The sequence below is a fragment of the Camelus dromedarius genome, chromosome 6 (genome assembly GCF_036321535.1).
Source record: "Camelus dromedarius isolate mCamDro1 chromosome 6, mCamDro1.pat, whole genome shotgun sequence".
Lineage (NCBI taxonomy): Eukaryota > Metazoa > Chordata > Mammalia > Artiodactyla > Camelidae > Camelus > Camelus dromedarius.
In genome coordinates this window covers 41239010-41254729 of record NC_087441.1, presented here as the reverse complement: position 1 = coordinate 41254729, position 15720 = coordinate 41239010, and the positions used below count along the sequence as shown (strand labels likewise).

At 38.3% G+C, this 15720-nt stretch overlaps 1 long non-coding RNA gene and 1 other non-coding gene across 2 annotated transcripts in view; one reads left to right on the top strand and one right to left on the bottom strand.

Annotated features, from left to right (window-relative positions):
- Window positions 1-15720, bottom strand: part of LOC116154382 (uncharacterized) — an 873015-nt gene that overhangs the window by 845667 nt on the left and 11628 nt on the right. The window lies entirely within an intron of this gene.
- TRNAA-AGC (transfer RNA alanine (anticodon AGC)) lies at window positions 13058-13129 on the top strand. Its single transcript has one exon. It is a non-coding gene; the product is annotated as a tRNA-Ala (tRNA).

Here is a 15720-nt window from a genome sequence, read left to right as displayed (position 1 = left end):
TCAATGCCAAGACAGCCCCAATCAAAAGAAAGATTTTAAGGAGTTAAAAAAAGTCAATATATAATTGTCTTCACATAACTTCCATGAAATTTGAAATATGTCATTTCAGTTTATTATGATCTTAAATTACATCTATTGTTTATGTTAAAAATGAGAAAAAATTGAATTTTGATGTAAATTGATTTTTTTGAGGAAACTGTAATTGCCGTTATGTTAATCACAAAATAAAAGCATGAGAGTAACTTAACGCTTTTTGGAGACTGCTGAAGTCAAAACACACAAATCACATGTTAACATTTCTGCTTTTTAGAATCATGTGCTGCTCTATTTATGTGGCTGAGCCCCGCAGTTCAAAGGTATGCAGCATTAAGATCCAAGATCATTTCGGTTCTGCGGAAACACAGTGCAGTAGAACTGTTCCTATGCTTACCATGCTTTGGGTCTCACGTGTTGTACAAATGGCTTCTGCAGGTCTGAATGTGACTGGGGAGGAAATAGCAATTGGAAAGCATCCCCTGTACTACTTGGGAACACAAAGAGCCATCACATTCAGGATAAAATAAAAGAGAATCCTTTTGTGATAGAGATCTTAGGGTCCAGCATCAGAAAATTAGTTATGTCTTAAGAATCGTTTGATTTTTTTTTAAAGCCTTATCCAGTAAGAAAAGGCAGCAGGGAAGAAATCCTTTCAAATGTACGAACTTCTGTTACATATAATAGACAAAGGGTCTGTAGTCTTCTGTCTTCAAGGTTACCTCAGATACACAAAAAAGGTGTCATATTTTTAGGTTCCAAAGAGTGATCTTTTCTCCCCCTAGCTGTTTACTTACTGACCATATATAAGCCAGGTTGTTTATAAAAGGAGAGTAGAGTGTGGTGACCCTTCCCTGGCACAGAGTTTCATTTCATAAGATGCTGGTGAACCCTTTAACATCCCCCAGACAGACACCATGACCCTTTCACTCCTGACAGACCATTTTCTTTGTAGCCTCTGTTCTGCAGCACTTTGGACGTCTGCTAAATTGTTGTTTGTTACAAAGCATGCTTTTGCTATGACAGATGCCCTCAACTCCTTCTCTCCGCTGAGCTCATGGAATCACAGCTGTGTTGTACCACAAGTACAGTGTTGTCAAATCTTCACTTTGTTCAATTATTCAAGCTGGTTCTACCACAGAATTAAACTGCCTGGGGATATTATGGGATTTCAGCACAAACAACGCACGTGACCCTATAGATGCCAACCCTTGCCAAAGCATCTACACAGACCCCACGGCTCACTCACAGTGGTGACTGACTCCACATCCCCCAGCAACCAGGAGCAAAGCTAGATGGAACAGTTTCATCAAAAGCCATCCTGTATCACAGCCCTTCAGCCTGGGAGCCTAGCTTGTTCAAGGCCAGCATAAGTCAGAAGCCCAGCCTGGAAGTGGTTACCTCCTCAAAACTCCAGTTCTGGCCACTTTATGAACACTACTCCAAGGCTGTAGTTTCCTGAATTTAATAGAGTTGTCAGGATCAATTTCATCCTCTGAACTTCACTTTTTCTTTATGCTTTCCTTCCCAAAGTACTTCAAAAAGCATCAAGAAGTGTTTATCAGTACTCCAGTGGGATTATGACAAGACTAACTTGGAATGTTTATTCTCTTTCATCCCATAAAATGTTTAAAAAATAGAATATTAAGAGAGGAAATAGGCTTTAGAGATCATCTAGTGAGAGTCCCTCTTTTTGCAAAGAGGAAATGGAGATAGGGTGGTAGAGTAACTTGCAAAGTGTTACACAGCTCCAAGTGGCAGGCCTCCTGCTGGGTCCTAAAACAGGGCTCTGCCGCTGGAGGGACACCAAAAAAGAAAGCCCTTTTCTACCATCCCACCCTCCCTTTTTCCCTGCACTGTGGCAGGGGTGACTGTCTCTCAGGAAAGGCAGCCACAGTCTCTTTGCTGTGTGACCATGTAAACTGTAGGGTGGGCTAGCGCAAGGAGGAGGCTGTATTTATAGGGCAGTGGGCCTCCCAAATCCCCACGACATCCTGGTGCCTCAGTGTCTACAGGCTCAGAAACCAGTGCATAGAAAGGGACTTTTCTTGGTCACCGTGTAACTAGGAACGCAGCTGCACTGGCAGCCGCACAGTTCTCCAGGGGCGACCGGCATCAGTCCAGCCCCTCTGAGAACTGACGGAGCTGGGGGCAGCTGACTTCTTCCCTCCACGCTTGGAAAGACGCACTGCCCAGCTCTCTGGGAGGGGAGACGCAGATTAAGAAGTTACAGGAGCTGAACCCAAAAAGTACCCTTTCACAAGGCTCAGCCATCATTTCTCAGGGCTGGGTAAAGTTATGGGGAAACATGGGGGGGAAATAGAGATGCTGGGTGTAATGTACACTCTAAGTTTTTCAAGGGTTAGTAGATTTATCTAGTTTTATCTGTTTTTTTCCCCCACCTAACTTAGAGAAACAAATTTCTTAGAATTTTAATGGACCTGAGAAGCCAGCAAGTACAAAATACCAATTAACTGAGGGAGCCTATCTGTAAGAGGCTTAAAGCCTTTCAAGTTATTTTATATTTAAAAGAAAATATAAATTTTAATTTAGTAACTTGTACTAATAAAATATTTCCCAGGGGAGAGAAAAGACTGAGACTATTTCCTGAATGTTTCACAGTTCTGTGAATTTCACATTGAAGTGCTTTCTTTGTACCCCAATCACAGGCACAGATAGCACAGAATTGCTTATGATCCCAGGTAGCTTTCAAGAAAAATGATTCACGAAATGCATATTACATGTTGGGCAGATGGGAAAAATAAACGGGACTTGGTCCTGCCATCAGGGAGTTATAACAAAGGTAAGTAGCTGGACAACTCTTATCTGTAGTTACTTCCCACCTCCTGACCTCCCTCCTAAGCTCCAGTCCTGAACTTCGAACAAGCTGCTTAACACCTACCTCCTCTGAGCCCGTATATTCCAAAGCATTTCTCAAGCTGAAATGTCTAAAGCCAAAGGCATTATTTTCCCTCTAAAACTGATTTTATGATTTTTTTTGTAAGTGGCATCACTATTTTCAAAAGCATCCAAACACAGGACTTGACAGTCAGTTTTTATTCCACTCTTTTCCTTATCCTCAAACTCAATCACATGGTCCTGTTGATCTTTGCTTCATACTCTTTGCAGTCCACTCTTCTGCTCTAGTCTCTCTGCCTCATGCCTTTATATCTATCTGCACCCAAGTGTTGACATAACCTCATGTACCCTTGCGCTAGTAACTAATTCTTTTAGTTCCGCATGCCTCCAGGATGTTTCACTACGTTGCATACATTACCTGAGAAATCGTTTTAAAATATCCCTTCTATCTCATCATTCACTTGCTCAAAATGTTTAGAAGAGTAGCCTTTGCTTTCAGAAGAATCTAATTGCCTTAGCTTGTCATTTGCAATGTCCCATCCTCTAGTCACTATTTATGTCTATAATGTCCCCTGGCTCCCCAAAGATGTATTATTTTTGATATGTGCCAAGTGCTAATAAAAGCCTTTGTTCTACCCAGAATGCCTTCACCCCATCTCTACCCATTACCATCCTGACTACCTCAGCTGTCTCTCCATGCTCATCAATTCATTTTCTCTTTCTTCCCTGAGCATTCATTACATGTAGCACCATATGCCCATTTAACATCATATATTGTCTTATTGTTGTTATTTTTCTGTTTTCTTTTACATATTTATTGGGTATCTGTGAAGTATAAGGGCATGTGCTAGGCAGTTTAGGTATTTCATGAGAAATGAGAATAACTGTAGAGGAAACAAACATGTACACAAATAACATTAATATGTATCATCATATGGTAAGTACCATAAGAAAGTTAGAAAGTAGGAAACCAGAGCAAAGAAAGATTACCTACAACTAAAGTATCTGGAAAAGAAATTCATAGAAAAGGCAGCATTAGACCTGAATCCTAAAATTTGGATATCATTCTCTGGTGTCTTAGACATACCAGGTTCTCCAAGAATATGTGCTGATTGAAAAACAATGAATTAATGAATAATGAAAGTGATCACAAAGTATAAGATGATTTATCAAAAATCACCCACTAACGTAATGACAAAGCTTAGAAAAGCTTAATGGGAATGGCTCGTGAATGGTTATCTATCCAACAGACATTCCAGCCTTTTGTTTTTCCTTAATCTTCCAGTCTACCCAGATCCTGTATCAGGATCTACCAGGGATGTGTGACATAGTTGTGTCGTTCCAGAGCTGGGCAGTATCTGAGAGCCAGTGGAGTGATGGACACACACTTGCCTTTCCAGGGCCTGTAACTCTATGCTGCTCCTGGAAATCCCTTCTTTCCAGAGGGAGGAAAATACTCTAGCTTTAACCTTTCTGTGAGCAGCAGAATGCCTTGAAGGCAGCTTTGCAGACATGCCATTTGTCCTATTTATAATAAGCCCCATGCAGACACTCAGTCCATGTTACAGTTGGGGAAATAAAGGTATCAAACATCAGGGGACTGCCCAAAGTCACAGAGCAAACCAACAGCAAGTAGTCACAGCTGCAAAGGGCTGGGGTCTCCTGCCCGAGACCAGTGTGCCAGGCCACCTACAATTAAGACTACTCGGAGCAGCCAGAACTAGTCCAAGGGCTTCTTTTGACAGGGACCTTCTGACGACCCCAGTCTCTTTATGTATTAACCCTCCCGTCTGCCATGTCCTAAGATTCTCACCCCCACAGGCACTGACATTACAGGTGCCTAAAGAGGTTTATAAATATTAATCAAGAGAGTGAAGTTCATGCCTGAGAATGTTATGACAGTCAAAGTAACACAGAAGACAGAAATTGCTCCCACTGAATAAAGAGACATCTTTTCTCTGCGTGAAGCCTCTGCCTGCAGTGTAATTTCCTGTAGAGGTGGCGGCATGAGGGAAAGAGCAGAAAAGCAAACCAAGATGGTTCTTTATAATGAACACTGATGAGGTCTTATGAAAGTAAATAAAGTCCCTGTAAAACACTAGGGAATTTCTTTGAAAATAGCTCATAAATTGGCCGTAAAGGTTACCTCAGCCTGAAAGCCAAGGCCATGAATATAATTAGGATCCCTAAAAGAATCCAGACCAAGGGTGAGGACGGGTCTAAGTCCTGCACAGTGTGAAGGGAGCAACCCGAGAGCGGTCAGGTAGGAATGTTAATTGCCTCTTGAACGGACCCCTGAGGAGATCCTGCAGGCCCTCTCCATTCTGTTGGGGGGTGAGGCCCAGTGATGGAGATGAGAAGTTAACCATAAACATTTCACTGCTGGACTCAGTTCCTGGCTCTGTACAGTCACCAAGGTTGTGATGATTCCCAGACTTGGGGTTTTTCTCGAGTATTGTTGAACTTAAAGAAATAGGAAAGGTACAGAGAGTGGTTCCAAAAAATTCTTGAATCCTTATAAATCTAGTTAATTAAGAATTCAAAATAATTATGTTGGTCCCTCTTAATGGTACTTTGTTAGGGCAGGTTTATATTAATAGCTCATGTTTCTATCACTTTTAAAGGTTTACAAATGATTTCTACCTACATTACCTCATTTGAACCTCCCATCAAGTATGTAAGGTATTGTGTTGTGTGAAAGTATAGGCTTAAGGAATGTTGATCTCTCACTAAAGAAATCTTTGGGAACCTCCTTCTCCCTGATGCATGGAACATCTACAAGTTCTGTTGGAGAACTATGCCTGTGCAGAGTGAAATAAAAGACAAGACAAATACATACACACACACATATGCTATATAGTATATACACAATATAGGATATGTGTGTATATATGTATGTGCTATATATATATAGTCACACACACATATATACATACATACATGTACAATTTCAGTATACGAATGTGTATGTGTGTATATAGGACAAACCAGTTTCTTACCATAAAATGGATGTAGGAATTGCTAATACTTAGGATCTAAAAAATGTGGAATTCAGCAATTCTGGTGAGATTCAGTAAACATACAAGTATAATGCGGAAACAACTGAATATATATATTAACAATCTCCAGAAATGAAACATAGACAGAAAAAGAGAATTCACTAAGTTCTTAATGAGAGTATCATTTATACAGTCATTTTCCCTTAAAAAAATTATAGCTGGTCAGACGTTTATTGAATGTGGTATAGCTTTAAAAACTGCAGAGCTCTCTAGTAATTACTTTTCTTTGTCCCTTGCTATGTTAAATGACCAATGGGGCACTCCCAGAGACCTCTGGGTGCAGTACGGTGACACGGTTACCAAAAGAACTAAGTTTAAAATCCGCTTGTCTAATAGGTCAGCAAATTTGAGTAAGATTCTTAACATGTATGGGCATCAGTCTACATGCCTATGAAATGAGGATAATGATCTAACAGGCACCTCACAAAGAAGCTTGGAAGATTTTTTTAAAAGCAATATACGTGAACATGCTTTGTAAAATGTGAAGCAATACAGAAATGTTAGTGGATTTTCTTGTTCCCCTCCTTAAGTTCAGCCTCCTTAATTGGTAGCGGGTTTTTTTTTTTTTTAAATTTTATGGACTTAGCTTGTAGCAAATATTGTATGTAAGTGTGGTAGTTTTTGAAGCCATACACAGCTGTGCTCACTGCTATACCCTCTTATTGAACATACAGAATAACGTTTACAGTGACCGGCTGGGATCAACTTCAAAATGACAACCAATTTCTCAAGGCCCTGTATGCAAGCAAGCCCCTTTTGCTGTTCCTCCCATCAAGAGGCAAAGTCTATATTTTCACCTTTGAATCTGGGCTTTGCTGTATGATCTGCTTTGGCTAATGGGATATAAGAATATATGACAATAGCGGAGACTTGAAAACGGCACATTGATATTTGTGTTCTTTTGCTGCTAGGACATTATGAACAAGTCCAGATTAGCTAACCTGCTGGATGATACCGCAGGGAGAAAGACTCCAAGCATTTCAATCATCCAGGCCACCCAGATGAGGCCTCAGACATGTGAGTGAGTGAGACTATTCTCGACCACCCAACCTCTACCAGGCCAACCCAGCCAAACAGAAGAAAGAATAAATGTTGTCTCCTTAAGCAAGTAAATTCTGCAGTGGTTTGTGATGTAGCAAAAGCTAACTGATGCTTTGACCTATGGTTGTCACAGCTACAGAAATTTCCAGAAACTTCTCTTCAGTGACTTGTTTAGGGAATCACTACTCCTATGCTTTAAAGAGCTCTAAGACTTTGAAACACTATATTTGTGCACAGTTAACATTTTTAAAAAAAGGTTACTTAACTAATGGAACCAAGAGACCAAGCAAATCCTGAAAGACTCAGAATCCCTAAAGATGCCCCAGGAAGTAAACAGAAGTTTGGTTAAGTTTTTAAAAGCCACCTGCAAAATCTTTTTATCAGAGACCACCTTCGCTGACATTTCTCTTCAATTAAACCCTCACGTTGACACTTCGTGTCACCCTTTTGCCTGACTCCTCATCTATTACCTACCCCTAGCATAGAAAAGTTCTGAGCAGCTCCCTCCAGCCTATCAAGACTTTTTTATTTCTAAATTTTAGGTGGTCCTGACTGACACACATTACAGAATGTAAATAAGAGACCCTTTTTAATGAAACAAAGCCTAAAGTTTCTATAATCAGATCATATTCAGAATTATATCACAAAGTTGTAAGATTTTCTGAGTAAATTCAATGCAATAAACATGCCCGAAGGCTAACTCAATGAAAAACCAAGAAGAAAAATAACAAATCATGGAATCAACAAAATACGAAGGAATACAGAAATATGGTTATGTTAGGATATCAGGCCTAGACCAATAGATGGAAGACAGATATTTTCCAAAGATGATATAATTTAGATTACACTAAAAAGAGACAAATGGTGGATTTTTTAATCACACACATACAAAAAAAAAATTATGTAAGTCACCTCAATAAAACCAAAACCAGGAAATACATAGAGGTAGTAAAATACTGAGTACATGAGACATAATTTCAACTGGACATGGAAATATAATGTAATTAAATAAGGACACATAGTTATGACAGTGCAGACTATTCCCCTTGCCCAATTAGCAATCATCAGAATCAAATTTATCTGGATTAAGTCCCAGGAAAATGAGCCAAATAACATTAATCAGATTGTAATGCTGAACTAATAACCAGAGACCTGTAATTATAATACAGGTCAATAAAGTTTTATTGTACTCTATGGAATTATATAAATTATTATATTGTCTTAAAGTTTCATATCAAAAGTAACCCTACAATAACTGGACCACTGTGTAAAAATATTTAACTACTACTTATTCAGTGCCTATTATATGTAAATCAGCCTTTTTTTAAAAAATGGAGGTACTGGGGATTGAATCCAGGACCTCATGCATCCTAAGCAGGTGCTCTACCATTAAGCTATATCCACTCCCTGTAAATCAGCCATTATAAGGAGTTTCTTCATATAATTTGGGTTCCAAATGTTTATTTTGGTTCTGTTATTTTGAAGTTGGACCCTTTTTTATCCCAAAACAGTGCCATAAATGGAAGGCAGTTTCCCAAACCATTTCACAGAAGCTCATTTATCCCCTTATGTACATTTAACTCTCATTAGTACGGCATTTAGGTAGAAAGAGGTGCTATGTTACAGACCCTTTTGTGTGGCATCCTCTGGTCTCTCCTCTTCCCACAACCCAAACCACATCAAACTATCCAAGCAGCCATGAATATGTCACACCCTAATACCTCCATAACTTTTGCACAGGCTGTTTCTTTTATATAAAACACCACCTCCAACCACCGATCCCCTCCCAAACACACACATGCATACATACACACACTTAACTGCCTTGCAATCTTCAATACAGACTTCAAGGCTAGACTCAAATATCATGCTACTTCCATGAAGCCTTAATGGTTCCCCAAAGCTGAGTTAGACCACTATCTCAACCATTTTTTAATAAATATATATAAAATAATTCCATTATAGGATCTAAGAAACTGACCAATAATGTACCTGTTTATGCATCTGCTTTCCATTAGACTGGAAGCTTCTCAAGATATTCTGTATTTTATTCTTCATTATAATCTAAAGGTTCAGTACTGGAACTTAATGGGTACATAATAAATGATGAATAAAGAATAAATGGATGAAAAAATAAATGATAGAAAGAAGACTGGAGTAAGGATCAGAAGCTTTCTGAATCCAATTTCGGCTTCCATTAAATCGGAGGGTTGGATTGATCATCCAAAGATCTCTCAAATAGTAGCAATAAAAAAGAAATAACATTATTTGAGCTCCTCCTAAACATGAGACAGTGGCTCAGTGCTTTACATACACATTAACACTAATCTTCACAACACGCCTACAAAGTAGGTACTAGTTATACCCACTCTACAGATAAGAAAACCAAAACTCAGTTTAAGTGACTTAAGGCCCTGTAGATAATGGGAATGAAGTTAGGATTCGTGCCTAGCTCTGGCTGGCTCCAAAGCCCACATGACACTAGAAATAGAGTATGTTGGCATCTTGTAGGCATATCATAAGTGTTAAGATTATCTACCCACCTTTGTATACAAGTGGAGGATTATCTATCCACTTTTGTATACAAGATTTCCATGTCATCTAGGAACGATGATAATTCAGCCATTCTGTTTTGGGCTGCTAAGTGCATAAACCACAACGGTCATTACTGAAATCCACTTAAGATCCTGGCAATCAACTCTTCCCTACATCAAACTGAAACTCACAGGATTTTCTTAACTCCCAGCCAGATAAAACCTCTACTAACATGTTTTATGGATGGCAAAACCTCATTAAAATGTTGTTGTCATCAAAGAAGTTGGATATCTGTTTAAAGTCTCTCTATAGTAGAGAGAAAAGATCCATTGCTAAACCCAAGGCATGGTAAGTTTCTGAATAACAGAATTTCACTAGATACATACACAAGTTATTATTTACACTGGGTTATTCTGGAATTATTGGAACCAAAACAAAAACAAAACAAAAGCTATATTCCTTAAGATCAGGAAATGTAACTTTTTCATATCCTATTACCAGCATACTATGAGTTTAATGCATAATTAGATATTTTATAGCCAATCATGCTTTGCTCTTTATGTTCATGAACTTTGTCCCAAAATCTCTTTAAAACACTCAAAATATCTGTTTCAGTGTACATCTCACAGTTACATGGGATGGAAATATTTGGAAAAATAACTACCAACTCAGAAATTATTCCTGGGAACTGGGATTATGGGAAATTTTCACTCTTTATATTATTCATTTTGGCATTATTTTAATTTTCTACAAAAATCATATATTGGTTTTGTAATTAGAAAGAGCAAATATATAATCACAACCTTTAATAATAACTTCTACACATTTTTATTACATAAATCTTATTAGAAACAATATGCATGATAAACTAGAAATTTAGATTTATTTTGCCCTGGACGACTTAACAACTCAGCATTAGAAGATGAAGTTTGTTCAGATGTGCAGAGTATAATCTAATATCTGGCCTTGAATGAGTATCTAGGGATTGACAACATCTCATCAGAATGCCATGTAGTATTGAGTCACAAAATGCCTTTAATTTAAAATCACCTCAATAGTATACTCAAACATTTGGCACAGGGAATACTATAAGCCCATGAGGGAAATGTTCTAATCCTTCAATATAAGGACTCCAGGTCATGTTCCTTATTTAAGCCTGCATTACCTCTTAATCTTGACAGCAAAATCCTCACCAAACTTTTGGCAAGCACACCAGGAATGATGCTGCCAAACAGGCATAATTACTGATCAGTTTGGTTTCCTCTCTGCTGAAACATGAAGCTATCTAAAAAAAATTGCTTAATGCAAATCACAAACAGGTTTTCTCAGAATTTGGTCCTTTTGTTTATGAGCAGAAGGAAGGAAAATTACCCTATAGTTACCTCTGTCTGCTCAACAACACTATATATCAGATGTTGGCAAACTACGGCCTGTGGGTCAAATCTGGCTGTCCCCCACCCCTACTTGTTTTTGTATGGCCCACAGACTAAGAAAAGTCTTTTAAATTGCAGCATAAAAATCAAAAGAAGAACAATGTTTCAGGACATGTGAAAATTATATATAATTCAAATTTCAGTGTCCATAAATTGAATGTTATTGGAACACAGCCTACTCATTTATTTACGTACTGTCTACGGCTGCTTTTTTGCTACAACAGAGTTGAGTAACTGCAGCAGTGACCATATGGCCCTCTGTAGTGAGTTCAACAAAATCTCCCAAAAACTCATGGCAGCCCAGAGCCTCAGAATGTGATCTTACGTGGAAACAGGATCTCAGTAGATGAAATTAAGTTAAGATGAGGTCATATTGGATTAGGATCCAATGACCGGTGTTTTCATTACAAGAAGAGGAGAAGACACAGAGATACATAGAAGGAAGGAGTTGTGTGGAGATAGAGGCTGAGATCCGACTGAGGCATTTAATAGCCCAGGAACACAAAGGATTGCCAACAACCACTAGAAGCTCAGAAAGAAGTATGGAACACTTTCTTCCTCAGAGCCGCCAAAACTATAAGGGAATAAATTTCTGTTGTTTTGTGTGATATATTACTACAGCAGCCTAGGAAACTAACACATCCACCAAATCTAAAATATCTAACACTTTCCAGAAAAATGTTGTTGACTCCCTGTGTAGAAGATGCTACCCTGGAAGAAAAGTTGCACAGGGTTAAGTTACTGCGGGGCCATACTGGGCTTAGAAAGGGCAAGAAAGCACTTAAAGATGACAAGGCAATGAGAAGAGGGCAGCTCTTACCACACGTGCTTATATTTAACTTACAGTTTTTCTCAATCTCATAGAAGTAAAGAATTTGAATCATTTATTTCAACTGTTGATCACATCACATGAATTTCAATAATGGCACCTCAACTTAAAAGTTTACGAGCACCTCACAGTTCTATTATCTGAGAAAGTAACAAGAAGTCAATGTTTTAGTATGAGGCCCATGGTTAAGGGGGTAGTTGGAAGAGAGGGGTTGATTAGCTGACTCTCAGTAAAGAATAATGCACTGTAACTACACTCTACACTCCAATCTGGCCCAGTGAGAATGCCATCCCTCCTGGGTTCTAGGAAGCTCTGTTGCTATCACAATAGTCTAACAGCAGTATTTTAAAAATCTTTAAACTCAGAAAGACTAAATAAATATATGTTGATTGACTGAATATCCATTTCTACTCATTGGTTATCTCTAAAGAAGATTCAGGTCTTTAGTGAACTTCTGTTATATTTGATTACAAGAACCTCCACTGCTGGTGCTCTACTGAATATAAGAACACAGTCTGAGAGCCATGAAATGCTTCTTTCTCAATAATCACTTAATTTTTGTGTGCCTTGAATTTATTCAACTCAAGACTAAATTTGTATTCTCTTGGCCTAATATTCAAGTAAAGGATGAAACATACCTAGTGAGAGAAAGATGAAACATAATGTGTAACTGTAAGACAAAAATACCCGTGATGATGGTTACGGATGTCTGGGAACTCTGCGCCCAGGATACCAAACAACTCAAAAGGAAACTCACATTTCAGTTAAGAACCAAATTATAATTTGCCTTGCACGTCAGAGAACTTCAAAGACTTTGCTGATTCTTATACCAACCACCATGATTTTTCAAGTGGAGCTGAAGGTTCAAATTTGGTTTGATGAGCCCCTTGCTTCTTCTTGGCTAGGAAGGAAACAAAATTGCCAACCAGGCAAGTTACACGAAGCAAAGCTCCCTTCCAAATATTCTTTACTAGAGAAAACATGGGTCAGCCAACAAAGCATCAATTCCTCAGTGAAAAGCTGGGACACTGGTATCCTAAGAGCTGCTTTCAACTCCTTTCTGGGTACCAGATCCCAACAGTTCTCATTCCAGGTGTGGCTGCCTCATGAAAGAGTAGGGGTTTGCCTGTCAGAGCTTGAGGGTTTTATGTGAGGAGCAATGAGAACAAGAAAAAATAGCAGAACTATGAAGCTTACATGTCATTACTATAAACATTTGCATTTTTTAAATGAAACATTTCATTTTTAAAAATACTAAATTTCTGATTGGGGGTATAGCTCAGTGGTAGAGTGCATGCCTAGCATGCATGAGGTCCTGGGTTCAATCCCCAGTACCTCCATTTAAAAAATAAATAAATAAACCTAATTACCTCCCCCATCACCACCCCCCAAAAAAGTTTAAAAAAATTGTTTTAAATAAATGATATACAAAAAAACTCCCTAAATGTCCCATGAATAGGACCTGGATGAAAGACAGCAAAACAAAAACAGAAATGGTATTTAATGTACTGGATCACCTTCTGCACCATGTCTTCCCAGGATCGATTTCACCAGAGAAGAGCTGCAGACACCAAGAGTAGGAGCCAAAAACCTCCATAAGACCCCCATGAAGAGTGATCTAAAGATATCACTGAAACACAAGACTTATCCAAGTCCTATCAGTCACTTGTGGAACATTCCATTTGGCTTCTGCACAACAACAGGTATCATAACTGCCTCCTTATTAAGATAAGACCTGCCCCTGAAAAGAAGGATGGTGGAATCCTCATCCTCACGTATGTCTTCGGGAAGATACCTAGACCTTCTTGAGTACTTCATGACTATCTCTGCATGCGCTGAAAACTCAGGCACCTCCAGGGTCAGGACAAGCCATGTCTTTATTTTACTGTGTGATCTTTACTGCTTCAACTGGCCTTCCTTCTATGCAACCTGGCTCCCCTCATCTGTGATCCTTTCAGTCAGTGCCTTTCCCAGCTTAAGAACAAATCATGTTTTTATCATCTACTAAATCTGTTTTTGCTGGATCAACGTTTAAATGGGCTGACAATACTACACATTTCAAAATTTTATTATTACATTTGTTCTAACTGGCATAACTGCATCTGACTGGAGGGGCTGTGCTTAAAAACAGGGAAGAATGGGAGGAGGGTATAGCTCAGTGGTAGAGCATATGCTTAGCATGTACGAGGTCCTGGGTTCACTCTCCAGTACCTCCATTTAAAAGTGAATAAAGTAAACAAACAAACAAACCTAATTACCTCCCCTCCTAAAACAAATAAATAAATAACAAAAACAAAATTTTTAAAATGGAGAGGTTATAGCTCAAGTGGTAGACTGCATGCTTAGCATGCACTAGGTCCTGGGTTCAATCCCCAGTACCTCTTCTAAAAATAAAGAAATAAACCTAATTAACACTCCCCCCCAAAGATAGGGAAAAATGATTCAGAGGTAGCTAAATCTTTTTAAGTTCTTCTCTTTGTGATAGGGAATTAGCATACATGTGTACTTAAAGAAAGTGCCTGGAGACCTTTGTATGATCACAGGACACTGCATCAGGCTTCCTCCCCACTAGCTACCTGTAGAAATCTTTAGCATGTATCAGTAAGCCAGACTCTACCCATTTACTTCCATTTAAGGTTTTTTTTCTTTCTTTCCAAAACACTGGATTTACTTTAAAACAAAAACAAAAATTTTTGTGCACAGAGTTTCTACATTCTTCAATTAACATTTTTACAAAGCATATCTTATTAATACTAATTTATAGAATTGATAAGCTTAAATTTATTTATGTACTGTACTTGTCCTTTTCTATAATTTCTTGATAAATAGTGAATTGGTCCTGCATATCATCTTCGTGTTTATGAAAAACATCTCTTGTTGGATTCCTGTTACCGCGGTTGTCTTTGCTCTTACTGTGCTTATAGTAGTTTCATGTATCTTACAAATAGCCGCTCTGTTTTCTTTAATATCTTCAAAACATTTATGAATTCTTTGAATCACATCTTCTTTAGTACTTAGATGTTGCTCATACTAGAAAGCAAATTGTAGCAAAAGTCTGTCCACTGACAAACAGGCTGTCATTCATCTTGGATACTGTGCTCAGCCACTTCTCCTGGACCTGAACACCAATGCCCTTCCTTCCCCAGGTCCCAGACTCCACTCAGGGTCTCGAAGGCACGGGACGCAGCCCATGCAGACACTGAAATGCCAGAGCCCAGCTTTAGCCCTGCCCGGCTCTGCTGCATTTAGGTTTTGATAAGAGAACTCTAGCATTGTATTTATTTATTGAAATTTGAAGATTTATCCTAGTGTCAAAGCACTTGATGACAGAGTCACGGTGTACTGATAATCTAAAACTACTCTCACTTTGTCAAGTGTTGACAGTGATCAAACAACTTGTTATGCAATCATACTAAATAAAAGACAAATGCTAAGCTTCATTTTAATGCTTTTTAATTTTATGACTGATACGACATTTTATAGCTTTATTTTGTAGGTGAAGTGTGAGATTATTGTTTTGCTGAGATTTCACTTATGTGAGGCCTTTAAAGAAACAGTAGGTTAAAAGTAAATCCCAAAATTCTATCAACATATTACTCACTTTGAACATGAATCGGATTTGAGAAATTTTAAACTTATAAGAGCTATTGTTCTAATTCTTATGATTTGGAGACTTAGGAGATTATGCTAATTTCCTTCAATTAGATTCATTATTCAACATGAAGCTACATTGAAAAAGAGAGAGAGACAGAAATAAGAATGGGCCCATAGAAGAAGCTGCCTTGTTGTGGGGGTAGCACCCAGTCAGAAGACTTATTCTAATCTTTATTCGGTGATTAACTTAGTTGAATTTAAGAAAATTACCTACTATTTTGGCACTTACTCCTATTTGTTACAAATTATCTCTTTTAAATATTTTTTTCAAAATTGG